This window comes from Choloepus didactylus, chromosome 3, assembly GCF_015220235.1.
Source record: "Choloepus didactylus isolate mChoDid1 chromosome 3, mChoDid1.pri, whole genome shotgun sequence".
Taxonomy (NCBI): domain Eukaryota; kingdom Metazoa; phylum Chordata; class Mammalia; order Pilosa; family Megalonychidae; genus Choloepus; species Choloepus didactylus.
This window is the reverse complement of record NC_051309.1, coordinates 8,847,885-8,874,134: the sequence shown is the minus strand read 5'-3', so window position 1 is coordinate 8,874,134 and position 26,250 is coordinate 8,847,885. Positions and strand designations below refer to the sequence as shown.

The window sequence follows — 26,250 nt, the reverse complement described above, 5'->3', positions numbered from 1 at the left end:
GTATGCCAAGGAGAGTTATAAGGGCTTTCTATATTTTACTCCATTTAATCTTCATTACAACCTTGAAAGGGTAGAGCTGGATTTGAAACTTAGGAGTCTATGCCAGAGACTGTACTCTTAACCTTCCCTTGTTCTTATTATTCTTCTGAACCTTGACAAGAATTGTGAAAGGAAAATCATTCCATTTATAATTGAATTCTTCAAATTAAAATCTCTCTTCTTTCCTTAAAATTATATATCTTAAAAACAAAAACTGTAAAATTCTCACTTGAGTTTCATTTTCTAGGAGGGGTTATACTATTCATTTCTTTACTGGCCTTACAAAAAAAGTCATAAACATCTAAAGTACAGTTGGCCATTTTATGGGGCACAGAGGCCTTTGAGACAGTGACAAAAGCTATGATCTGATCCCTCCACCACCTTGACACCCCCCAGCGCCACCCCCCAAAAAGCTTATGCACAGACACAAAAAATTTTCTGTCTGCTCTTTTGAGCTTTAGAGGCTCTTGGCTCACTAGAGTTCAGGTTAAGAACCTCTCATCATAAATCATGTTCAACAAAACAAACAAACACACAAAAGGGGGTACAACTTTTCTGACAACATCATCCACACAGGGGAGCACTTCCAGCTCAGGCCCCAGAGGCAGCTGCTGGCCGTCGGAGGTTTGTCTGCATGGCAACACTAAACGGCCACCAAAGGATGGGCAAGGCAAGCACGACCAGCCCTGTGGCCTGCAGCAGTTGGGGAAAGACCCAGGACGCTGTGAGAGCTACAACATGCAGAAAAGGGAGAGATGGAAGATAACCTCCAAAGAACAATACTAACTATAAATATTTAGTGTTTACTACGTGCCAGGTACTGTGTGAAGCCCTTTGCATAGATTACCTCATTTAATCCACACAACAAAGGAGAAAACAGATGAAAAAACTGAGGCACAGAACAATTAAATCACTTGCTCAAGGTCCTACAGCATGTGGAAAAGCCAGGATCTCTACTGTATGTTGACTCCGCAGCCCATGCTCTTAAATTCTTCGCACTAGGCCTCCAAATTTGGGCCCACAGAAAAGAAAACTTGAGCTGAAGAACCAAACCCAAGAATTATCACTATAACACCCTTCCCACACCAAATCTCAGTTTTATTTATCAGTCTCTCCAAAAGACAATTTGCTAATTGTGTTCCAAATTCTAATCCATGGCAGAAAATATGAAGCAAATAAACATATTTATACTCCATTATAGCACCTTCTACATCCAAGGAATATGTCTATTCCCTTTGTGGCAGAGAATTAATAGACTTAAAAGAAAATTGTTAGTCCAAAAAGAACTGTTTCTTGTTCATATTGGATCTCCATAGCCCGGCACAGTTCCTATCCAAACGAATGTTTGTTGATGAGTGGTACATTTTATCAATAATTTTGTCATTTTAAAATAAACATTAAGGGATACTTTATCTAAAAACTTGGTGATGACATGTTAAAAGGGATTTTTAATATGGAATTTTCTCAATGTTGTTGCTAATGTTTCACTATATGCCAACGGCATATTCTTCATAATAAGCAGCCAATAATTTATGACCTGCAGTTTATAATGAGGTGAACAGGTCAGCATATGGTATAAAGTTTGTGGCAGCAAACTCATTCTACCCAAAACTTATTATTAAGGTTAAACATGTGCACCTGAAAACATGAAACCCCAAAAGACTGAACACTGCTCTGCTGACATTTAAAAAAAATAAACCAAAAAAGAACGCTCTTTTGTTTGAATTGTTGTATCATCTGTAAGAAGAAAATGCTTGTGATGATGGCAAGGACCAGCACACACGTCTCCTGGAGTGGGAAAACCGCTGGTAGAACAGACAGATCCCCACTGCTCCCAATACCACTCTCCCGGATTCCCAGCCTGGTAGAAATTAAGAACTAGGAACAACGTAAAAACTCGTAAGTCCATATGCCGAGGGCAAGAGTTACACCAGTGTAGACTAAGTCCCGCGATCTTCTCATTGGTTCAGCAAACACTGTCCCACCCTCTAGGTGGTGCTCGCCACCACTGTTCCTCCTGAACAGGCAGCACAGTACATCAAAATGACAACAGCCTGGCTTTAAGATGATTTGTCTCTTGAGGATATACATTTGGTTTAAGTTTCCACTGCAAAGTTAAAAGTTCTTAAGATAGGTCATGCAGATCAATTGCTCCTGTAATCTGAAACTCAAAAGAGCAAGTAATATCTAAACAAGGGGAGGGGGTGGCCCTGAGCTTATAGGGTTCTCAAAAAGCCAGGAGACAGCCTGGCTACTTCTAATCTCATCATCAAAACTGCTACCTTGTTCGGTTTCTGCTTCACATCAGCAAAGGGAATAGTGAAAGCAACTGCAAGCAGCACAAAGGAAGAGCATGCATCCAACTTATACACGGCTTGATAGATGCCAATAATTTACACACAACAGAAAACACTGGTGACACTGAAAACCAAAAAGTATGAGTGTGTTGCTCTACTAAGAAATATTTCTCTTTTAGTAAAAACGAAAGCAAAGGAATGAATGTTCATTTTAACATCAAGCACTGAGAAAGAGGGGTTGGTAACAAGATACATAGACTTGCCTCCAAAACCATCTTTCAACTGAGTGAAAGGGAATAAAATGCAGAGCATGTCAGCCTCGACAAACAGTCTGAACGCTCAAATCCCATGCAAAATCCAGCACCTTGTTTCATCATTCCTGCCCTCAAAATAATGTAGATTCCTTTACCTCATTATGGTCTTCTTCAAAGTTAACAAGGCAGGAAACTTAAAAATACTTCTAAACACATACACACAAATGCAGAAAACATTATTTCAAAGAATAAATTTCAAAACATTCTAACATCTTCTTTGCTTGAACAAAATAAAAAATGTAAACTTTAGCGGTTTCTAGGATTTACCGAAATTGTAGAAAATTGCTAACTGCTAAATTTGACAAAATGAAAACTCACCTGACAAAAATTGATTGTTACTGAAATGTTCAAAATAGCATAAAATAAGTAATTCCTAATACATTTGCTAGAGAAAAAAAATCTGCATGTAAACAATTAGAAAAACAGTGGCCAGATCTTGATTTTTAGAATCAAATTACACCTTTTCATTCTACTTTTATTTTAAGTTACTGTTTTACTCAGATCCCCAATTTTTAGGTCCTGTGTTGAAAACTACACTCAGAACTCAGTTTGAGAGCTTTGAAAGTTAATCTAGTTTAGGTAATTTCAATCCCTTTTAACAGTTTTTCAAACCATTAAGTAAACCACTGAAACACTAAGCACATAAAAATTTCCATTCTTATTATCATAGAAACAAATTTCACTTAAAATCACATATCAATTTGTAAGCAATGAAACTGTCATCAAAATTTAACAAAAATAACTGATCCCCCAACATACACCCACACTTTTAAGAGACGCGTATTGTACAGGAGAGAGGAAAAAAAACTTAACAATGTTCAAGAAATCCTTCAGAAAGCCTACAGCATTAGTCAGTATCTGATCAAATGTTAGCATGCCTACTTTTTCAAAACGCCCATATAAAATTGGTAGAGTGATAGCTTTCTACCCTTAGAGTTTCATACCTAAAACATTGACAAATTTCCCCAAGAATTAAAGTGTAAGAAACTGAAAATAAAATGCCATTTGCAGTGAGATTTAAAACAAATTTCAGATTAAATTTTTTAAATTTTATTTTTATTTATACTCTATATTGTGATATATTTCAATACTTAAACCAAGCTTTTTTCTTAGTACAAAATAGAGAATCTTTGTATATGCTAAAATACAATGTAATCAATTCACAGATAGCTTTCATTTTATTGGCAACTAACATGTATTTTGTTTTTATTTTAATGGAATCTATAAATAAATACATAAGTTCTGTACCCATAATTGGAAAGGGGCATTCTGGGAAATTCTGTAACAATCACTAAGGTTCTTAAAAAAACAAAAAAAACAAAAAGGCACTTCACTCACGTTAAAGAATTCATATTTAACCCTTATTTTAAATTATAGCCAAAGTCTTTGTTCCAAATCCATATAAATCACTGTTCTCTCTGAATATGAGTTTTTGGAAAAAACTTATTAAATGTTACATCTGCCTTTAATCGAGTTTCCCAATTTGCTTTTGCATGTTTATTATCAAATTCTAATCATGACTTTCCCAAACTTATTTATACTTTCACACAAACTTCCAAAGTTTTCCCATCTTAAATAAAAACCCACAAAAACTGTGGGAAGTGTTTCTCTTCAAAGATAAAAGAAAACTGGTCCAAATGTACATATGCAATAATCAGTGTTTACTTTTGTTGCTCAAACATTCAGCTCACAGCACTTTCAATATCTGCATTCAACTTAATTTGCTCTTAAAAAAAAGATGGAAAAGTAGTTTTCTTTTCCTTGTTTTGCTCTCAACATAAAAACTCATTTAATGCAAAGCATTCCTGCATCAGGCATGTTTTAAAATACAAGCACGGCTAGTCTCAACAGCACTCTTATTACATAAAAATGCCGTTTCTTTCAAAACTTCAGTCAGAACATCCTAAAAATGTAATTTCACTTTTCCTAATAAAAGAAGAATATTTCACTGAATAAGGTCTGATGATACTTTTAGTAAATGAAAAGATTAAAGAAATGAGACCATCATGCTAAAGTGGAAAAGAGGATGAGTATTCATTTTGTTCGCTAATACAGTTGGAGTTTTTTCCCTTTCAACGTCCCTACAACAGATATTGTACTACATTTATTAAAATATGACAAACCTTCAACCTGGGAACAATTTACCAGTTAACATTACCTACTGAAAGAGGATGTATACGGTGGTAAGTGAAGCCCCCGGATCTATACAGCCCTTGTTTGAAAGTGCTCAGGAAACTGGGCTATGCATATTTGAAAAATAATCATTAAAAACATTTGTGGAAATGTTATATTTAACTGATATATTTAATATATTTAATCCACTGATATATTTAATCCACAAACCAAGGGATACCAGAGACAGAAATTTGTCTCTCAAAGGGGATCTAAGACATCCATATAGTATACTACAAGAGAAAGGTAATGAAGTAAAAAAGAAATAATTCCTGACAGACTGAACATACCTCAAAGTTTATATGACTGACAACAGAAAAGTTTTTTTTTTTTTCCATTAAAAAAAAAAAGGCCTCCAGAAAACAGATTCTGGTTTTGAAGTATGTCACACCCCAGTTCCCCAGCCACGAATCCCAGTTCATTTTTTAAAATGAGGTCTATTTCCTGTAATTTTAGATATTTTAGAGTACAATTATTTTACATTTTTATGATGCCTCTGGGGTATCATTACAAATATTTTTATGTGTTTAAACTTAGGAAAGTAAAATTAAGTAATAGCTTCTCTTAAAGGGAGCTGTCAACTCTCTCCTGAACAAAAATCTTTGTTTTAAAGTAATCTAGAGATTTATATCCCTAGTAACCATAGAAATTAATCTTAAGCGTTAGGAAAAAAACTGCATAAAATGCTCTTTATTTAATTAAAATCAGAGCTCTGCTCTTAGAAATAAGGGCCTTTTGAACAGAAAGAACTTTTCACAGAGTAGAATTGTTTTAACTCAAGGTGGCAACTTTTGTGAAAAATTAATCAAACACATCTAGCTGACTCTTGAATCTGTGTGCCTAGAAAGTTAAATACTTTATTAGAAAGGATGTGCTCAGGAAATATATTCACTGAAAACTTTCTGTAAGAAAAGAAAGTAAAACACACTGAATCCAAACAGTATCTGTACATTATCTAAGTGTGAGCAGAAAAAAAAGAGCAAAGAAAAGCATTTAACAATAACAACAGAACTGCTGACAGTGGAACTCACTTTGTTTTTAAGAGACCAAAAATATCCTTCACCCTGCCTTAATGTGAAGATCCATCTACACACAAGAAAGTGAATTTTGCTCTTGTGATGACTATCACATTCTACTTCTCTTCTGCTAAAATGCAGTCAAGTTCTGAATTCTGCCTATCAGTAAATAACTAAAAAGTTTGTTGGAGGTTTAGGAAAACAGCCAGGGGCGTCTGGGCAAGCCTGCCCTGCTCTTGCGACCACGCTCCACCAGAGCGGTCTGAAAGAATCTGTGCACTTGGGGGATGCTAAAGATAGACTCCTCAAAATATGTCAGCATTTTCAAGGCTTACGAAATTCAGAATTTGATGAAATCTATGCGCTACCAAATTTGATGAACCGTATGACAACTGAAATTTAGAGCTTCAGGTTTCACTCTGCATAATGAATAATTTTTAAAGTTGGCCACAGTTTATGTCACTAAAAAAAAAAACACCTATTTGCACTTTTGAGAAAAATGGATAAAAATTAAAAAGGCTAAGAAGGTAGTGTAGAATAGGGAAACAAAGTGATGGTTGATCATCTAATAAACCAAATATTAAATATTTGAACATTGCTCTTATACAGCATTCTTGTAAACACCAAATAAAACTCAAACTACAAATGTTCCTGGTTTCAGACCATCGAAATTTTTGAAGAAGCCGAAACAGGTGTTTCTCCAGATGAGCTGAGGCACTGTTAAGAATGCTAAGCATTTATTATTATCGCTTTCTCCAAGTAAGCCCACTTTTGTTTCCTTCCCACATCACCCATAGCTAATTTCACAGTCCTAAAGAGGAAAATTCACCAAGTGTCTAAGAGAATCAAGACTTCGTGGTATACGTAATACATTGTAGAAAAGGACAGGAAATGATAGAGAACTGTCAAGTACAAGAATAGGTGGTTTCCACCGTATTTAACAGATACTATAGAATGTTCACCTTGATAGTTCTAAAAACTATTCCCCTAAGGCCAAGAAAGAAAAAAAAATTGTTTGGGTGGAGAGCAGGAATCAAGAACTTTAATTCAGCTATTTAAAATGACACAGCTTACTGTCTTCATTTTAGGCTGCACTCTTCTCTAGCAATTAATCCCCAAATTTAACAGCCTATATTAAATGTCAATGAATTGGTTTCACTTTGAATTCAAGTTAAAGTAATCAACAATTATATTAGAAAGCTAAAAATCTGTTCTGAAGTGTCAAAGGAAAATAATGTTTATTACAGTTTAAAAACAATCTCAAAGCAAAGCAGCAACGCTCTTCTTGCACTTCCTCAGCCCCATATCCCATGGTGGCCTCCTTTAGTAAAATCCTAACAGGCAAAGCATCACACTGGGGGTCAGATAACCTAGGCCTGAAAAGTTGTGTGTGGGGTTACATAACAGATAAAAGAGTGCACTAAGGTGATAACGCAAATGGTACAAAGTGAAAGGTAATAGTGATTGCAGTAGTGATAAAGTATTTATTAACCACCTATTGGTACACAGCACAGGAGGGGAGTATTCTGTACAAAGTTTGTGTCTGAGCTGTACCCTTGAGCAAGTCACTTTTTTTAGGCTTCAACTCCATGGCTCGTAAAATGAAGGGACTGCACATCCACTGACCTCTCAGATCTATTCCAGCCCCTCAAATTCCATGTCTTCTCACATTTGACTGAAAACTGAACAGTGTATTTTCAAGTGATTTTTTCATATTCAAGTTTTATGGGCCCTATGCTTGATTTACAAGGGGGAGGATTTAGCATTTGTTTCTGATTATCTACTGTATGTCAGAGCATACTACATATTTTGACAGAGCTCATTTAATATTTACAATGATTCTCTGATACTGTCAACTCTCCCATTGTACTAGGAAGAAAACTGAGGTTTTGCTAGAGTAGGTATTCAAACCTAGATCTGTCCAATAAACTATCCATGCTCTTTCCATACATCATGGGGTCTCCTGATGCAAAATAACAACCACCTATTCAATCATCCACCAATGAGTTAACAACGAAGTGCCATGTGTTGTGCTGTGTGTGTGTAAAACCCTGTGCTGGGCACTGTGCAGGATGTACACAGGTAGGATGGATGCCCCTCTCCATGGAGTCTACCTTCCAGGGCTAAATCATAAAGCTATATGTCCTGAACTACAAAAAGCCATTAAAAACCTCCCATGTGCCATGAAATCAGGGGAAGGAGAGATTCTTTTGGACTACAAAAACAGGAAGGGAATGACCTTTGACATTGGAAAAAGGGCTGAAGAAGAGGGAGATTTGATGGGTCTCAGGTAGGGCCCAGTGAAATTTATTTCTTCCCCTTCCCCAAAGCTCCCCAGAGGATTATAATGCAGAATCAGAGCCGAGAACCACTGCCAGTGGTTAAGCACATGCACTGTGGAATCACAGGGCCCGGATCCATCACAGGCTCGGACACTGACTAGCTGTGCAGCTGTTTGCAAAGTACCCTCATTTTGACTCAGTTTCCTCATTTGTAAAGTTGAAAAAAATAACAGTACCTACCTCTTAGGGTGGGTGAGGATGCAATGGGTTATTTTCTGCAAAGGGCTTAGAAAAGTGCCTGGCATCTAGTAAGAATCAGGCGAGCTCTGTCAGGTCCCGAGTGCGCTAAGGCTGCTAAAGTGTTCCTTTACAAGTGAAGGCGACAGAAGTGACAGCTTTTCTTCCCTTTCTTTCTTTCTTTTATATTTAAATTACATACTTACATGCAAAAAAAACTGGCAACTTTATGTGAATCCATGTTCAATCCTCCCTTTCCAAATTTTTAAAGGAATTTTAAAATTCATTTTTACGTAAATTAATCTGTTCAGTAAACTGGAACAAAGTAAAGTTTAAAGTAAAATGAAGGAGCACAGTGTACTACATCATCAATATACATCCTATGGGCATCCAAAACTTGCGGTCAGCCTCTCATTCTACATCCTGATAACTCCCCCATCTCAGAACACAGCCTGGGGAGACCCTGTGGCTAAAGTTCCTGCACTGACTAGATGTCTTGATTATGAGTGCATCACTGTCTTCTCAGACTAAGGCCTCACAACTTGTCACTGCCTCCCACCTCTCTGAACTACTACAACCAATCCCTCAGCAAGTCCCACAGAGTTGACATCTGACATGGCTGCTATCTGCAGCCTCTGCACACCGTCAGCCATAACCTCGGGTTCCTCCCCAGCACCCCTTCTCCTGACAGTTTCTCTCTTCTCCAATCCAACTTCGAAATTCCCTCATCACTCACCTAGCCACCCAACCCTTCACATGAGAGAGGAAGTGCTGAGGCCTGGGATATTTGTGCTCATTCTCAAGCCTCACACATAATGGTGTACCCTAGACAGCTGTGGGTAGAAAGACTGACATTTTATGTCTAATCCTTTCCATGCTAAATAACTGTTGCACCGTGGGTTTAGAAAACCACCACCACCAGCCAAATGAAACCATGGAACAGTCATGCAGGAGACTAAAATTTTGTAAGCCTTAAACACTCAAGATGCACAAAGCACAGATGCTTGAAAGAGCTAGATGAAATGTGTGGGAAGTAGTGATTTATATACCCTTTTTGGAAGACGGGGAAGATCTCTTCATTCTGCCAAGACTAGTCAGCCTGCCTACATCTGAGAAGGGCCTAACTGGAGTGCGTAGCCAATGAAAGAGCTGGCTTCTTAATGGTTTTCACAGAAATGAATTCCATAAAACCAGCACTTCAACCAGAGCATTTTCCAAGGATGACAGCAGGATTATGGCCTGCCAGCCCAGATCTAGAACCCAGGGTGGCTATAGGAGTGTATGATCCCAGACCTAGGAGGACAGTTGCCCACCCTGCCTCTCAGGCTCTGCAGAGCTGGGGGAGCTGTGAGGACATGAAGATGACTCTTCCCCTCTAGCAACTCCACAAGAAGGCCTTTCATTCAGCTGTAGGACAGCCTGACCTCTGACTTAGCCTTAAGGCTCAGGATGAATGTCCATGATTAGTGGACTATATTATAGATATAAAGGACCATCGGTGGAGATAAACTAGGAAAGAAAAGTCACTATTCAACTTAATCAGCATTGATGGACCAGGCCCTGGAACTATAAATATTAATTTATTATTCTATGAGTAATAAAATATCAAAGGATAAACATCCATTCACTCATTTGGTAGCATCTATATAACACTACATGTCAGTACAGTTACACTCCAACAGTTAACTCGTTTAATTCTCATTCTCAGCCTTATGAGATAAATAGTAGTAGTATCCCCATTTTACACATGAGGAAACTGAGGCATCCAAAAGGTTAAGTATTATGTTCAACCATCACTCAGTAAGTAGCAGAGATGGATTAAAACTCAGAATCTTTGCTCTTAACTACTGTCTATGCTGCCAGTCATGCTATGACTGCCTTGAACATAAACGAGAAGATCTGCCAATAAAAAATGTGTGTGCTCATCCTCAGAATCACCTTATCCTAACTTCTTGAGACTCATCAATTATGCCTATAACAAAATTTGTATTTTGCCTGCTGAGTTAAACTAACATTAACTTTATTTCCTAAAACACAAGAATGTAAGGAGACGACCTCCTTATGAACAGAGATGGTGTATCTACAGGTGTTTGCCTTTGCAGGTATATGGAGTCTGTCAGAGAGAGGTACCACCACTGTTGGCTGCTGTTTTTCTACTTGCTGAAAAAAGACCCACATTAAGACTTTAATAACAATAAGACTTTAATAACAATATTAACCAGGAAACAAACTTAATCACTCTTTTCTACAAAAGGGGAATTCTCATTCCAAAGAACCTCAGTGCATACTGTTTTCCACCATAAATTTTTAACTTGTTTGGAGATATCCTCTCTAAATTTAGAAGCTTGCCCCCCACCTTCCCTTTTAGAATAAATTTTCTCTAGATGGAAGCCCTCCCAGCAAGGGAAAAAAAAAAATAAGGCAAATAGATTTGAAGTGACTCTTCTACTCCTTTGCAGAATAGTACTGGATGAACTATATAAATAGCCTAAATGAACACCACAAATAATGATAATATTATAGCCTATATAGCAAAAAGGTCTCCTGTACTCGAGTTGGTGTACTTTCAGACAACATCATCCATTTTTTTTGCATCTTCAATCATAAGCACAATGACCTGCATATAGTAGGCATTCCATAAAAACATTTCTACTGTATCGATAAATAAAAGCAAAGGCGTAGGTTTGAACTGTCTAGCATCACTGGGTCAATCGAAAAATCAAGGACTTCATAACCTCTCAGATGAAAATACAGTTCTGTGATACTAAATCCCTGGTGAACAACACTACTGTTAGAACAAAAGGATCTGCTGATACAATAGGCAGTCAGGACATTTAGGGAACATAATAAAAACAGTTCATTTATATACACATGAGCATAAATTAGTACCCCTTCCTCCAAATTAGGCAAATAGCAAAGAAGTTTAAATTTTAAGAAAAAGATCTAGGTTTTATTCTAGATGAAAAAGAGAGAAAAAGATATGTACAACATGAGAAGCTAAACACTGGGAAGACCAAGGAATTTCTATTTCTGAAGGCCTAGAGAAAGATATCCACTATTTCACAGAGCTTAACAAATAAACCAAAAATATACCACTAGGCCAAATAGGCAAATGAAGATGTTAACGGTGCCACTTCTTAGCAGTAGGATAATAATTTGAGGCTATCATTAACTTACATATGACAAACATTTCAAAAAATTACCCCTAGTGCCTAACAGACTTTCCTTAAAAGATATTTTCTTTCAAATTAAAAACAGTAGCTTTATTAATGCACAACTCATTTCAAATTTGAAACACAACTCTAAGCCTTACCTTGTGGAATGAAAAGCCATAATTATAATGTGGAATGAGACCAACTGAAATCAATGTAAGAAATTTGAAGTAAGAAAATACTTTTTTTTTTCCTAGGCAGTAGTTTAAAACGTATGAAATTACAGTAGTAAGAAGTTATTAATTTGAAATAATAAAGTGGAACTGAAGACTTCAAATTACTCATAGATTTTTTTTTTTTTCAAAGAATTTTGAAAGCAGAGAAGACCATGCCCTGCTCTGGAAAAGCTTACCTTTCAGAAACACAGCACTTGGCTGGCACGGCTGCCTGAACAGGCCTGGCCAGCCACACTGCGCAGCAGTGGCAGGATGGCTACCGTCAAGTCCAACACCTAGGAAAGGTGCATTTTCGGGTTCATAGGTGTGACAAAGGCTGGTTTCTGTACAAGCATTCATTAGTTAATAGCTAACCTCATTTAATTATTAAACCTGAACAAGGGGGAAAGGCGAACTATGTAAAGTTCCCAGTATGAAAGAATACCCTGGCAAGCAAATGTACGGAAATTCCAACAATGACCAGGCAAAGAATCACTAGGAACATTATCTTCAACCAGAGGAACTAACAGGCACTCGAAAACATTTGTCAAATGAAAGCATAAGAGGGATGTTTGCCCAATACGGAAAAGTGGCTTTTCAAATTTAGTTTTTTTTTCCAAATAAAATGACTGTTCAAAACAGCAGCTCCTCATGGATTTCACCCCATTGTCCATGGTCCAGAAGGACCACTGTCCCCCACCCCACCATCACGAGGATGGAGTCACAGGGGTGGGGTGGAGGCAGTGTGTGCCCATCCAAACCCAGAGCTCAGGGCCTATGGGTCTATGACCCTATCTTTGATGGGATTTTAAAATGGGGTTTCATCATTTTGTATTACAAAAACATATGCCTCTTCGACTACCTTTGAAATTTCTTTTTCATAACATTATTTTCTGCTTGTTCTTTATATTTTGTGAAATACAAAAAACATAAAGACAAAAATAAAATCAACCCATAATACCATCACCTAGAAATAAATTCTTTTATCACACTGATGTATTAATATCCATTTTTATATCCATATAGCCTTTATAATTGAAACCATATTATATGTACAATTCTATTACACTTATTTTACTCAACACCAAAATGAGTACTTTCCCACATAATTAAAATTTCTTCTGAGAAATTATCCTTAATATCTACATATGCCATCATTTAACTTTACCATAATTTAACTCTATTTTTGGACAACTACGCTGTTTCTCACTTTTCACAAGGATAAATTATGCTGAAATGAACATCTTTTTGCTAAAGCATAACAGAGTATTTTTGTACATGAAATCTTTGTTTGGTTTTGTAATTCCTTAAGATAAAGGCTTAATTGAGGAATTACAAGATAAAAAGGTAGAAACATTTTTAAATCTTGACACCTACCACCAAACCGCTTCCCAGGCAGGAAAGGAATTCATTTGCCTCAGCTTATCCTAGTCCTCAGCCTACAGGCCACACTCCATGAACTATGCTGCTAATATTTCCTTCCCTTTATCTGCCTGTTCAGAAAGACTGCATTTTAAACAGTAAACAACACAATTATCCTAACACAATCAAATCCGATTCCTTTCACCCCAGTTAGTGTTCATTTTCTATACACAGGACAAAATAAGACCTCAGTTCCCTCATCTAGAAAATGAGGGAGTCAGACAAAATGACTTCTAAAGCCATTTTGAGTTCTAACATTTTATGATTCTTATCCTTCATTATGCAGACACCATGAGGTTAGGTTCACAGGACACTGAAAGAAGAATAAAATGTAACCTATTGACTCAAAGCTTTTGGCTGTTATTTAGTCTTGTTTCTCTTGGAACAAATCATGAACAATAACTGCAAATTGGAAATACTTAAATACAATTGCCATAGTGTTTTATAAAAAGAAAGATAACATTCACTTCTGCTATTTAAATACATAACCTAGTTTTTGGTTCTCAATTCAGGCTCCATAAAACTAGATGCCACAGCTGGAAATTCAGATTCAAAATTATGACTTCACAGAAAACCAGATGCTATATTGAAGATAAGGTTTCTTGGAGAAGTATAGCATTTTAAGAGGCAATCGAAAATCTGTATTACATTTTCTGCAGAAAACCAGAAACCTCCAGGATACTACTAAGCATTAAGAATCTGCACATTAGAGAGGAGAAGCTGCCAATCTGCAGTACATTTTTCTTATTAATAGCAATGTAACATATTTTTCTGGTGCCTACTCACAGAACTCTATTAGCCTGTAGGTGTAATTTATCCCAAAGTATCTGCCAGATCGCTCAAAAACACCATAGGCAAAAAGAATGCAAACAACACTCTATTTTTTTAATCCTGTAGAAATTACGTTAGTACAATAAGTAGCAAAAATGCCCTGTCCGTTGTCTTAGTGAAGAATTCAAACAGAACCTTGTTACTTGAAAAACAGTAAGTTACCTAACACAATGTAATTGGGAAAACAGAGAAAAAGAATTTAGGAAAAGTGGAATTACTTACTATTATGTTGGTGAGACTGCTACTGAGTCAATAAAAACTTCACATGTCAAAAAACATCTTGGCTCTTCAACATTAAAAATTAACTTCACAGTTTAACATTCAATTCAGGAATAAAAATATTTTGCCTTTTAGAGCTTTTCAAAGGAAACTGAAAAGGTTAGGAGATTTGGAGTCAGATTTTACATAGAAAGTTTTTCCTCATTCAATGTCATTGAACTATTTATTGAGTTCTTACTAGGTCTTCAGTTGAGGAAATTGTGGTTTAAAAAAAAAAAATAGACACAGCTCTCTGCCCTCACCCAGCTAGACGTAGTCTACAAAACTACTTAAGATGAATTTCTAAGGTGTACTTGGCACACACAATATTAGGAAAATCAACTTGCTGATCCCCAACTTCCACAGATCCTTTCCTCCAACGGATCTGCCTAAAGATCTGCTGTAAGCCGCAGCCTGTGGCTTTGTGATCACCCTTCTCGTACTTCGTGAAGGAAAGACTGAGCTCTCAGCAAACCTGAATCATACTATGGTGCATGCTCCTGGATAGAACAAGCTCTAACAAAGGGGCAATGAGAAGTCTTGGGTATGCTAAGAAAGTGAATGATTCTAATGACTGAGCGACAAATCCTTTCAGGAGTTGAGGGGTTCCCAATTCTTTCCATTCCAGAGAATTAAAGGAGGATAGAATTGAGTTGTAATCTGACACACCAATAAAACTAAATTTTGATGACAGTTTTGGCATGTAACGCTGAGCAAGTTGAAAGAACTGAATGGAGGGGCAGTGCTATAACCAAACTCCCTCCATTCTTGTCATCTTATTTATGGAAACAAAGTTTCTTAGTCTTAGGTCTATAAGAAATAAAAACTTAAGGATGGAATTGATATTAAATGCCGTCATATTCTGGATATAATATTCATCCCTTGCACATGACCTCGTTAGAACAAAGAACCTTATCTATCACTCTGAGAGACTTTTCCAATAAAGCAATGTTTGTTTGTTTTTTTTACTCCATGTTCACTAAGGTAACTCAATGGAATAACTCCAAACAATAACTCAACACGGAACCCTCAGAGCCTTTTAGTCATTGCTGACCATTTTTAAAAAATTAAATTTCAATCGGTATACCCATTTCTGTTACATAAAAACTATGACAGAATGATCAATGGAGATTTTCAAGCATAAACAGAGATAGGATAATAATAAGTGGGGTAAGTGAAATGGAAATGGGTTCAAGGAGAAAAAAAAAGGTTGTAAAATTTATGACTTTCAAAAGTTTTCTCAGGGATTTTTTTTTCCCCTAACAAATGGCTGGGTATCAAATAGGGTATTTAGATTCCGTGGGACACATTTAAAAGAGTGATAAAAAGTTCCACTTTAAAATGTCAAATTTGACAGTGTAATGGAAATTATATCCTTTGCAACTATTTAAACTTATGGTGAAAAATTATAGATGTCAGCTTGAAGTATACGGATGTGAGAGGTTCCCCAGTGTTTTCAAAATTTGTTTGGGGGATACATGAACAAAAATACTTAGAGATCTTGTTTACGTTCTGGCAGAGTGGAAATCACTGAACAAACATTTACCAATAACTAAATATTTAAACGTATACAACATTCTCTGAAGCAAAAACCTAAGGACAGTGCGAGAGCCTAAGACGGAGGTGCTCACCCCAGGCTGGGAGGCAGCCCCACTGTAGGGAAGTCTCCAGAGGACAAGCTCTGCGTTTGTCTTACAGACAGTCCCTAGAATAAACGAATAAAAGTGATGTTTGAGTTAAGAAGTAAATAAAAATAATGAGGTGGCTAGGCAAAGAGATGGGGGGAAAGTGTTTCAGCAGAGGCAACTGCAAACGTGAGGGCCACGAAGAGGTTGAGAACACCAAATGCTCAAGCAACCGAGCTGGATCCTGTCATGCTTTATAATCTATATGAAAGATTTTTTTCCTAAAAAGGTTAATCGGAAGGAAGTGTTTAAATCAGGGAAGTAGCTTAATTGGGTTTAGTTTTTATATATTTATTATTGCTCAGAAAAAAAATTATGTTGATAGGAGAGACAGAATTGTTCCTGATTGTGGTGGTGGTTATACAAATCCAGAAAACTGTACAGCAAAAAAGTCAGTTTTACTGCATGTAAATATGTTAATTTTTAAAATAAAATTTATTTTTTTTTAAAAGAAGTTGACTGGACAGGTACACATGGACTCTTTCCAATCTGTATACCCATTTCTGTTACATAAAACTATGAGAGAATGATTAACAGAGATTTTCAAGCATAAACAGAGATAGGATAATTTTAAGTGGGGTAAGTGAAATGGAAAAGAGTTCAAGGAAAAAAAGTAAGGTAAAATTTATGACTTTCAAAAGGTTTCTCAGGGATTTTTTTTTCTTTTTTCAACAAATGGCCGGGTATCAAATATGGTACCCTGGAGCATAGGACATAGAAATGCTGATGTAAAGAGCTTCTGCTCTTAGGACTTTCTACTTGGGGCTCATCTCTGAAGCCACTGTTGTTTTTTCGCTTTTTGTTTTTGTTCTTGCGAGTGTCTTACATCTGTCATGTGGACTTCTCCTTATACCCCACTGAAGCTGCTCTGGAGGATAAAAGCATCTCTTGGGACCACCCCCACCTACCATTGATGCTATCTAGCCTATTTTCTACATTAGATCATCCCAAACATAACTTTCAAATTTGGTGAAAATCTAGGTTTTCTGTGTGTTGCAGTAAGAAACGCAAAGAAACTTCACTTTATACAGATTACATATATGGAATTCGTTACTTTGAAGCAAAGACTAAACCCAGATCTCTAGGGGACAAGGGATAGTAGAGTCTAAAATGTCAGGATTATTGTGAAATCAATAAGGAGCTGGTATGTAACAAAAACAGAATTGAACTTGGAGTGAAAAGACTCTGATTTAAATGGTCATGGCTCTGCTTACAATCCAGTCAGATTCTTGCCAGATACTAAACAATAAATATGATAAATATATTTAAAAATAACATATAACAAACAGTAATAAATGTGTTAATGAAGTATGTCAGATGGTGGTAAGTGTTATGGAAAAAAAAAAAGAAAAAGTAGAGCAAGGTAAGGGAAATCCAGCTGGAGTGTGGAGGAACAGGTGAATGATAATTTTAAACAAGGTGGACAGGCTGGGGTCATTCCTAACACGGCATCTTGAAGGAGATGAGGTGAGAGCCTGACATATACCTGGAGACAAGCATTGCAAGGAGAAGCAACAACAGGTACAAAGGCCTCAAGACAAGAGTGTGCTGAGCATGTGTGACGAACAGCCAGGAAACCGAGTGGCTAGTGGACAGCCAAGCAGAGATCGTCAGGCAAGTGGCTGAATGTACAAGAGTAGCATTTGAAAGAGCAGTCTGAGCTGGAAATACAAACTTGGGAGTTGCTGGAGTGTGGATCACATTTAGAGGCATGGATCTGGATGAGATCACCCAGTCATCACTGCTTGAACAAACATTTACTGAGAGTCTACTAAGTCTCAACTAGGTGTCAAGCAAAGAGAGACAACAAAAGAGAAACGCAGCTTCACCAAATGTTCTCGGCTAGTTTAACTCTAGTTTGACTCAAGCACTGAGGGAAGGCAGGGGTTAAGAAATTGAGAAATAATGCTTATTCACGGTCTTTTTTTTAAGTAAAAGATTTTTTTTAAGTACCGTAAAATCTACTTAGGTAATATTAAATCTGATTCTTAATTTTGGTTATTAACTGCAGGACCACTGCTCAGTGTGTCTCAAACCCTGGTCCAGGGCCACACAGGCAAGTCACTGATTAACATTCCTCTCAACAATTTTTTCACTGAAAAACCCAAGCCATGGTTAGAATATGAGTCAGACGATGACTCAGCTACCATCACTGTGGCAGCGTCAAAGACAGGCCAGCTTTAAGGTGGGTAGCTCCTTGCACCAGCAATGTTTTATCAAGGCCATTACAAGCGAGGGTTATGTTTTATTCCATGTAGTTGAAAACTTGATTTTTATCATAGCTAAGTCCTAAAACTGGCTATTTCTGCCCTGATATATGAGTTGACTGTAGATCCCCAAAGAATCGCAGGGAGGACAGCATCATTTTTACACAATCCTAGTAGCAATTTATGAATGGGTTTTGCTTCAAAAGTTTTAAAGTTTGGAATATATGTTTAGGAACCCAACATGGCCTGCAGGTATCCATTTTAACCTGAATCCATTTAGATGAATCAATAGACCCTCTTGACTTAGATGAGGGGATATCTATAATATATATATATTATATCATAGGTCTGCTATGTGTTGAAAATTCTTAAATAATGAGGCTATAAGATATACAAATCACCAAACAATATTCAGAATTACTTTATGCATACCCTTAGGTTAGTTAAGTTTCTTCTGAATAAATTAATTCTACTAGCTTTCACAAAAAGGGAGGGGAAGGGTGATCCAACATTATTTGAAGGATGGGTTAAAATACAGGGTTTATCAACCTCAGCCTGTTGACATTTGGAGTTGAATAATTCTTTGTTGTATTGTGCAGGAAGTTTGGCAGCTCTCTGGCCTCTTCCCACTAGAGGCCAGTAGCAGTTCCCCCAGCTGTGACAAGCAAAAATATCTCCCGACAGTGCCAAATGTTCCCTGGGGGTAAAATTGCCCCCAGGTGAGAACCACTGGCTTAAATGAGCAAATCATGGAAGGGCAAAGGTACAGCTGGGCCTTTGAAGCAGCCCTCCTAACACTCTCTTGATTTCTGATCCCTGTTTCCTCTGCATTTTAGCTTCAATTCTCCTGCTGCAGCTTAGCAATGGAAACATGGCCACCAACCGCTCCTGAGTTTTGTACTTTAAAACCCAGGCCTCTGGATAGAGAGTGACTCTTTTTCACAATCCCAGTTCAAAAATATCCTACGGAAGGATTCTGGTTGGCCTAACCTGACTTTGGCACTACCCTTGGCCTGAGGGGTTTTATACGGAAGGATTCTGGTTGGCCTAACCTGACTTTGGCACTACCCTTGGCCTGAGGGGTTTTATACGGGAACACAGCAACTTCTGCTGAAACTGCCTGGTGGCAGTCAGGGGTGGGATCACTTCCCATAAAGAGGAGGGTGCTGCTATGGACAAAAGAAGGGTGGTACAACCAACTAATGCCAAATAATAGGTATGACATACAGCAAACAGCCAGGACATTAAAAATTCTTCATAATATTGAACTGGAGTTGCTTTTCTACACTGGAGGCCTACTGGTGAGCTAGGCATTCTGGGAAGCATTTAAGACCATTATCAGTTTTTGGATAAGTGGGCCAGCAGAGTGCATAATATCTAGGCTTGGATGTTTTTTCACGGATGTATTTTTAGTGAATTTCTGGGTGACACAGTTAAGTAATCCACTAATGAAACTTGGAAACGTTACTATTACTATGTATTTTCACAGAGACACGACAAAGGACTAACAGTTGGTATGCTTTGTGGACTACTAAAAAAACATATTTTTAACATGTGATTCTGCCTTAGTTAATTGAAGACCATAACTGGACAACCATTGCCCAATTTGTGGGCTCACAGAAAACCAACTGTTTGCCTTGAAACTTTCCAACTATGTTTAAGAATAAAATCCAGGGATATGATAACATTAACATCAAATGGACAAGAATGCATTCAATTCAAAATTTAAAGAAGGAAGCAGTTTAACTTAAAATTTTTAAGACTTTTCCAAAGACTAAGAGGAAACAGGAAACAAGAAATTCTTTGTTCTCTCACTAGCAAATTCCAGAAATTATGTTCTATGTTAATTAAAGAAGCACCTGTACCTCAAAATGGCGAGCAGAAAGGGTGGGCCCTGACCTGGATATCAAATCTCAGCTTTGCTTTAGGCAAGCCAGAGCCTGGAAAGAGTTTCCAGTTCACCCGTGGCCTCTCAGTAGAAGAAGGCTCAACCACCTGACTCCAACCTTATCCCAGAAGCAGCACCCTAACTCACAGGGCCAGGGCCAATTAGAATCGAAGGCAGGATGGAGGAAAAGGTCTGAACAGTGAAGGAGAATGTGGGGATTCTGACTTGCACAGGCCTCTCCGTGGGGGTCTGGGGAGTAATGGTCCAAGCCTCTCCACTTCGTTCTGGGCTCTTACTGAGCTATGGTTCATTCTCGGGGCCACGATCATCAGTAAGCAAGACATAGGACTAGCAATATTCCCAAAGTCTATCAGTAGATTACTTAAATTTGGCACCTTAAAAATCTCTAAAATCCCAAGATTAGTAAAAATCACATTCCTACATTTTAAACAGACACCCGACAAAAAGGAATGACCAGTGAGACTCTTCATCCTCTACTGAGTAAAAAGCACCCCAGCAATCACATCTTCACTGCAAACACGAAGTCTGGGATGTCTCTTTGCCAACACAGTAAAAACTGCTAGTTGACAGCAACTAGATAAACCATAAGCTTTTGTTTTTATTTTCTTATAAAAGCCTGATGTTCAATCATTGCTTTTATAAATGACATGATCTCTTTTCATTTCTTTCTGGTTCATCCTGAGAGTAAGGGTGTGATAAAGATAATGAGGACTTGGGGACAATAAAAAAAGGCAGATACATCAGAGTCAATCCTGGAGGGAGAACATGAGACCTCCAACTTCCACTCGGGGAAAGAATCCAACCTAAACAATGATCCACCCCGGACTTCAAATTTCTTGAGGCCAGGACCTATATCTTATGACTTCACTGCATTGAGCAGCATTTGAAGGGAAAAGTGCTCATAACTGTTAATTGGTTGAGTAACTGTTTCTGCAAGGCTCATATATTCAAAGATATACAACTTATGTAGCAAACCTGTTATTTCTCAGATATAAGTAATAATATCTTAAGACAAGGATAAGTCAATAAAGTGAGTTTATTTAAAGTCAAGTAAGTAACAAGAACAAGTAGTAAATAAAAGTACCAGTAGTGTCTAGAGATGGCAAGAACACAAGGCGGCAATACAGAAATGACTGAAGTGTTGAAAACACAGCCCTGGGGTATCTAAAATCAGACACCTCACCCCTGAGAGGATCTTCCATGGACTGGGGAGGCTTATGGATACACAAGTCAGAGAAATGATTTCTCAGTCTTCTCACTGCAGATGGAAAAGTAGTTGCATAAAATTATCATAAGCTAAGCAATCTGTCAAAAACAGCAATAGATAGTGTAGCTTCAATGAAACACAGACTTCTTCAATCATAAATATTATTCTATCATTCCTCTCAATTAAAAAACTTTAAGAGTGAGGAAAAAAAGTTTTCAGTTACATGGTTCTGGAAGAAAGAGCTCAAGTGTTATTTAGATGTGATTTTATTAATTTTTAAGGATCCTGTCACTCTTACTTTTCATTATAAAAGTCGCAAATAGGTGATCCATTTTGTCCTCATTTTTCAACATCCATTTATTCGATCTTAAGCCTTTACAAGCTGGCTTCTCTCTTAACCTGGCACTGAAGCTATTTTCCACATGGTAACCAATGAACTCAGTCAAGCCTCCTGGCCTTTCCTCTGTTCATGATACTTAATTGACTCTTTAATCAAAATTCTCTCTTCCTCTGGATTCACAGAATCCCTACCTGTAGCCTTTACTCTCTGAGAACACACTCGAACAGTCATTCACTCCTGGCCTTCTCTGCTCTAAACTTGATTTGTGGAATTCATACATCCATAAGGCAGAGTGTGCAGCAAATGCTGGATAAGTTTTGGTGAGTGAATGTACTCCTGACTGTGGCCCAGGAATGACCATCTCCCAAAATCAATGTCCAACAGTCACCTCTCCCACTATGCCTTCTCATTCCAGCCTCACTCAACTTCAGCCACCCAAATAACTCCAGCCACTCCTTAGTGTTTTCTGCTTTTATTATTACTGTCATAGACAATCAAGTATATTTATATTTATTTATTTATGGATGCATATTTTATGGCCCAGTGGCCTTATGTCATCTATATTAATAAAAGCTAATATATAATGAACACTTACTACGAGCCAGGCACTACAATAAGTATATATATTAATTCATTTCATCTCACAACAACCCTTTGAGGCAGGTACCATTGTAATCCCCACTTTACAGATGAGAAAACTGAGGCACACAGAGGTAAAGTAACTAGCCAGGTTGGCACAGCTAGAAAGTGCCAAAGCTGGGACTTGATCCTAGCACACTGGATTCTAAAATCCATGTTTTTAATCACCATATTTATTAGTCCATTGTGTTCTTTTAGATTATAAATTTATCAAGGGCAAACATCATTTTCCTCTCACCTATTTTTCCAATGCCTAGTAGAATGCTCTGAAAAGAGTACGAGTACATAGAAACTATTTTAGCTACACCAGTTAAGGAGGATTTATACTTTCATTATACTTCCTTTATTTCCTCCACTTCATTCACTATATTCATTCAGCAAATGTTGCGGGTTTTTTGTTTTATTTTGTTTTGCGTATCTACTATGACCAGACATTGTGGACTGAAAATTACACAGAATATGGCCAGTGCCCTTAGGAAGCAAAAGTAGGGCAGACACTCCCCCCTACATGGAATCTAAATCTCCCTGGCAACACAGGATATGACTCCCAGGGATGAACTGGACCCAGCAACGTGGGATTGAGAACATCTTCTCACCCAAAAGGGGTGTGTGAAATGAAACGAAATAAAGTTTCACTGGCTGAGAGATTTCAAATGGAGTCGAGAGGTCACTCTGGTGGACATTCTTACACACTATATAGATAACACTTTTTAGGTTTTAATGCATTGGAATAGCTAGAAGCAAATACCTGAAACTATCAAACTTCAACCCAGTAACCTTGACTCTTGAAGACAACTGTTTAACAAGGTAGCTTACAAGGAGTGACAGTGTGATTGTGAAAACCTTGTGGATTACACCCCCTTTATCTAGTGTATGGATGGATGAGTAGAAAAATGAGGACAAAAACTAAATGAAAAATAGGGTGGGATGGGGGGATGATTTGTGTGTTCTTTTTTACTTTTATTTTTTATTCTTATTCTTTCTGGTGTAAGGAAATGTTCAAAAATAGATTGGGGTGATGAATGTATAACTATATGATGATACTGTGAACAGCTGATTGTACACCATGGATGACAGTATGGTATGTGAATATATATAAATAAAAATGAATTTAATTTAAAAAAAAAGGCAGACAGTCAACAGTTAAATAAATGATATACCAGACATAGCTATGGGCTGCATCAGTTCAACAAGTAGACAGGCAAATATCAATACAACTTACTCAAAAACATATAAAAATTACACTTAAAAAACTATTTGCAAAGAATGTTGATTCTGTACCAGAAAGAACTTAGGGTTTAGAGTGACAAAACCTTGCTTAATTCTTCTCCTGCCACTTTGGGAAACTGTGACTCAAATCAAGTCCAAGGCTCACATCTCATTTCTAAGATAGGGAGATCTTCCTAAAAGGACTGCTGAGGATCAAGGGAAAATGACCAGCAAACTGGAAAGCTTTAAAGAAACACTATCTATTATTCACATACTTAGTACCTTATGTTAGCCCCATAACAACGCAGCTCAAAAGACTACACAGGTCCGTATCATCAGATCAGAAAACCATGTGTTCACCTATAAAAACATCTTCTCTGAGGCTATGTTCAAATAAGTGCAAATACCAACCAAGTACGGGTATATGAAAAAGAAGTACAGCTTGGAGCGGTGAGGTTGCAGAGGAAAGGCTCACTTGGCTGAGAGGAGTCCAAGGGAGGATGAAAGTGAGGCAGGGTGGGCATTCAGCATGCAGGCCGTGGAGGGTGAGCGGCAGGCTCTGGCCCAAGCCAGGCAGGCCTTGAGCTGGATGCCGGAATGCAATGGGGGGGGCCACAGCACACACCCAGCCTCTGATGTGAAAGATGAGTCTAGTTGGACAAGCAAACAAACAAGTTAATAAACATAAAAATCCCAAGCCCAGCTAAATGCCACGAAGGAGACAGCTTCAGTGGCCCACACACCAGGGCATGAAAACGGGACTAGGAGGAATTCTGGCTTATGACACTGCAGGGGAGAGAGAATCAAGAACACATTCCACGGCTTGGATAAGGGGGAATGTGGTGGTGAATGAGAGGATCCAAAGGGTCTTGCTCAAGTTTCTATTTAGGAGAACAAATCTTGCCTCCTAGGTAAAGAAAAGAAGCACCCAATGGGGGTCAATTATGACAAAAGAATCCTTAAATTACAGGGCAAGAAGGAAGTACAGAAATCATACTGTCCAAATGTCCTTGAGCAAATGGCTCATGGAGACATTCACCCTAAGGTATTTGTAATCCTCTTCAAGTTTCATTTTCCCCACATAATTCTCAGACAGTACGTTCTTGCACCCAAACAAAACTACTTCATTCCCCTAAGACAGAGTCCCTAAAACTTCCAAAGGATGGTGAGACCTAAAATAACACAAGTTTTAAAGAACAATATAGCATACTAAGAATGGCTGTAAAGGTTCTAGAAAAATTCATAGTCTAATAAACACTTCAAATATTTGTTTCCAGTGCTAATTGTAATGTGAATGACTGTGAATATTAAGTAGTGGGGAGAAAGAGATTTGATTATTGCATAGGTGATTCTAAAAAATTGTGGCCATCTCCTGTTTGTTTTGTGACTTAAGAAAAACTTGACTTGCTAAGGTTTAAATATTTTGAACTGGCATTGTATTCATGGTAATTCTCATTCGAAGATTCATCAGATCATAAACTAACTTTATTTAAAAAGAGAAATGCTTTGAAGTAGATTTAAATAATATACACTATCTTACAAAGGATATCAGTCTGATTGGCAAATGCAATAAAAACGTGTAAAGAGAAAAACTGTAAGACATTTGATAGAAAGTTTTGTTTTAGCAATCTGTACGAGTTTTTTTAAACCACCTTACTAGGTGTACAAAGCAACTGGAAATTACTTTAACTACGGTTTTCTAAGTTTAAGAGGAAAATAAATTACTTTTTCCTAGCGCACAAAAGAGTTATAGTCAGCAGCAACATTTTAAAGGCTACTTTAAAAAAAAATACTCCTCACTGGTATAACCCCCACCCCCACCCCACACAGTCTTTTCTCCAGTGCAAATTATTGACTTGCAGACAAAAGCAAGTATTCAGAAAACAAACATCTGATTACAGCATAAGCTATAGCTGATACAAAAGCTTTCGTGATGAGGAAAGTCAATATCTCAAATCTAAGACGGTAAAGCATTAAGTAGCAAAAACGAATCCGTTAAGAACTATCAAAGCAAACAAAAAATAAAATTAGATATAAATTCAAGTTTTAGACTGTGGTCAATTGAGGTCTAGACAAAACCCTATGTTTGTTCACTGCCTAGTCTCCAGTCTGTTCCAAGTTTGAAAAGGTAATTGAACACAGTCTATAATTACTGGATTAGACACAGATGGGCTCTGTACATTTCAGGGGGAAAAAAAGCACTGTTTTGATTCATTTTATGATTGCCTGTAAGGTCAGACTTTTCAAAATGTACTTTCATCTGTTAAATGGTTTCTCAAATTCCCTGGGGTATATCTTCAATAACTGTGATGTTTTAAGCAATTTGGGCCTATCAGATCCTGTCTTTGAATGTAACTAGCTGCCCATTTTCTAGTATTATAAATGTGCATGTAGGTTAATTGCTACATCTCTTACATATTTTCTGAAGTTGCAGTTTTGGGGGAAAAAACTGAAAAATTATGCCCCTTTTCTGAGAGGAGTTGGTTGTACTGACAAAGATTTTCACACAAGGGGGAAAAAAGTTAGCTATTTAATAACTAACAAAAATGATTTCATGTCATCAAAATTCCATTGGAAAATATTTTTCTAACCAACTCAAGTGAAAAACAGAAACACGGAAACATCGATGTTTTGGATATAAAGTTGTAAGCAACGTAAACTTAGATTTCTTGCAACTGAAAAATTTTTAGAACATAACATATATTTGACTAAAATTATATGCATTATTACCTAATAACTATCAATGACCAGGAAGTATGTTGTCTGTGCTAACACAAATAAGAAAAACAACTTCCTAATCTAAAAAAAGAAAAACCCTG

General features: G+C 37.3%; 1 protein-coding gene across 2 annotated transcripts in view; it reads right to left on the bottom strand.

Moving 5' to 3' along the window:
• The window catches only part of STX18 (syntaxin 18), a 141,906-nt gene that overhangs the window by 90,026 nt on the left and 25,630 nt on the right, over positions 1 to 26,250 (bottom strand). Inside the window, exon 1 of one of the 2 annotated variants that reach the window (XM_037829386.1) lies at positions 11,922 to 12,042. The exons of the other annotated variant lie outside the window; for it this stretch is intronic. The gene's annotated coding sequence lies outside the window, so the exon portion shown is untranslated. Of the gene's footprint in view, positions 1 to 11,921; positions 12,043 to 26,250 lie in introns of those variants that run through there. 2 annotated transcript variants of the gene reach the window in all.